Raw genomic sequence first — 2,746 nt, 5'->3', positions numbered from 1 at the left:
GGCCTAATCTCAAATAATAACGAGGCAGCCTACAGAGAAGAAGTCATCACCCCGACACAGTGGTGTCAAGAAAACAACCTCTCCCTCATTGTGACAAAAACAAGGGAGCTGGTTGTGGATTTCAGGAGGAATGGAGACAGGGACCAAAATCATCATTTCCAAGTCTGTTATTGATACAAAATGCACATTATAATATTGATCATGACACAATGTATTTTAGATACTGTTAATGACATAAAACATGTTTATAGATTGTTACTGACAGAGAATCGTACAATTTGTGTTCCGTGTGTTATCTGAATGTACTTGCCTGTGATGCTGCCACAAGTCAGTGTTTCTCTGTACCTGTACCTTCCCGTACTTGTGCACTTGGCAATAAATTCAACAGGACCTGAGAAATCTCAGTGAGATTTGATTAGTGATGATCATCTTGGCAGCTCGGTAGGTCGAATGTATGAGACAGTACACTGTTAAATGCAAAACCCTGAACAGTGTTGATGATCAGAGGGATCTTAGACTCCAAGTTCATCGCTCCCTGAAAGAGACTGCACAGATTGATTAGGTGGTTAAGAAGGCAAATGGCATGGTTGTCTTTATTAGTTGAAGCATTGAGTTCAAAAGTCGGGAAGTTATGTTGCGGCTGTTACGAGCCTGCGGTCGTACTGTGACTGTTTCTTTAAGAGCGCCGGCGTGAGTAGGCGGGGCTATGACGTCAGTCACAGGCTGACAGCGCTGACTGTGGACTGAACCATAAGAGAGAGAGAGAGAGCGATCTGCAGACAGGCAGTCGGCCAATCTAAAGAGAGAGAGAGACTGGAAAAGCTGATCGCTTCAGTTAGTCACAGCTGAGGCTTGGAACTCTCCTATGCCCACAGGAGTGGGTTGATCATCGGTACACGGAACCACAACGAATGTGTGTGGCTGTCACTTCGTATAATCCATAGGAGTGGATTTTGGAATATCTTGTGTTAATCCTTGCCTGGGTATGTTGTGTGATAACCCCTGGAAGACGGTATTCCTGTGACAGGTCACTTTCGCTGATAACTCATATGTGGACGGATTCAACGGATAAGAACTTCGTCGACGGTTATTTTGAAGTAACGGCCTTTTCTCTACGTTTCACCCTGGATTACAAATATCTCTTTCCCATCATTTATTCCGTGGATTACTGAACTTTCCTACTTTACCATCTCAAGACTCTGAGCTTTGTTCCCTCACGTTCGATAGTCTAGGAATTATATTTACACATATATACACTTAACACTGGTAACTTCCCTTTATTTCATTAAGTTACTACATCATAAGTAGAAACTAATAAAGTGAATGGCTTTAACATCAAAACCAGACACCAGTGTGAACTCTATTGCTGCTGGTTCGTTTCTAAAACGTCACACTTCGTAACAACAATTTTATAAAACTAGTTAGACCACATCTGGAGTGTTTCATACTGTTCTGGTCGCCCCCATCCTCGGAAGGATATCAGGATATCGGAGAGGGCGCAGAAGAGGTTTACCAGGGCACTGCCTGGATTAGAGGGCATGAGCTATAACGAGAGGCTGGACAAACTTGTGTTGTTTTCTCCAGAGCGGCGCAGGCTGGGGTGAGACTGGATGGATTACGAGAGGAATGGATAGAGTGGACAGACGATATATTTTTCCTGGGGGTTGAAATGACTAATACATTTAAGGTGAGAGGAGATGTGAGCGGCAAGTTTATTTCTGTCCACAGAGTAGTGGGTAGCTGGTTCTCAGTCTGGGGGGGGGGGGGGGGAGAGAGAGAGAGAGAGAGAGAGAGAGAGAGAGAGAGAGAGAGAGAGAGAGAGAGAGAGAGAGAGAGAGAGAGAGAGAGAGAGAGAGAGAGAGAGAGAGAGAGAGAGAGAGAGAGAGAGAGAGAGAGAGAGAGACCAAAGCCGTCACGTGATTCCTTTGCCCCTCCCATTTAACCGTAGATGGGCAGCATCTGTGCATCTGTTTCCGAGGCCCCGCCCTCCGGACACTGAAACGATCGCTTCGCGCATGCCCAGCTTCTCCGGGCGGACGGTGTTTTCTTCTCCGCTCATTGCTGAAGTGGGTCGTCTGTGTGATCGGGGAAGGCTTTTCGTCTCCACGGTCAGCATCCCTGTCTGCTGAGCGAAGATATCACTTTCCCATCGGTGAGTATTGAGACCGATCCCGAGCGGGGAGATCCGATGTTGGCCGTGAGCCCCGAACTGAGGGCCAGTTACTCATTTATTTTCCAGTTATCTGGGCTCGTCAGAAATGTGTCCCCTTCACATAATTTGCATTGAACGATCCAAACCAGGAGTACAGGGTGTCTATTTCCTCAGAATTGAAATGGAAGTCCCGCCAACAGGTCACGTGAGGCTGTGTATCGCAGATTCACCCCGCCCTCCGCTTTGTGACGCAAGATCACGTGGTGTGTTTTTTGGCCACTTAGTCAGATTAACATTCCCAATTCGGCTCGCTTCCTGAGGCTCCTCACATTTGTCCTGGAGCGTTATGGCTGTTGTCTTCTCCCGGACTGGGGTGGGTGAGAAAGGAGAACGTCCCAGGTTGTGGGGATCTTTGATTTCACTGACTGCTTTACCGAGGGACTGGGAAGTCTAGTGGGGAGAATGGTTTCTGTGATGTGCTGATCTGGATCCAAATGACTGTGCAGTTCCTCGCAGTCACGGGCGGAGCAGTTACCATGCAAAGCGTGAAGTGTCCGGATGGGAAACTTTCTATGGTGTGTTGATAAAAATTTG

Source organism: Hemitrygon akajei, unplaced genomic scaffold (genome assembly GCF_048418815.1).
Source record: "Hemitrygon akajei unplaced genomic scaffold, sHemAka1.3 Scf000053, whole genome shotgun sequence".
Taxonomy (NCBI): Eukaryota; Metazoa; Chordata; class Chondrichthyes; order Myliobatiformes; family Dasyatidae; genus Hemitrygon; species Hemitrygon akajei.
This window is presented reverse-complemented; position numbering follows the sequence as displayed.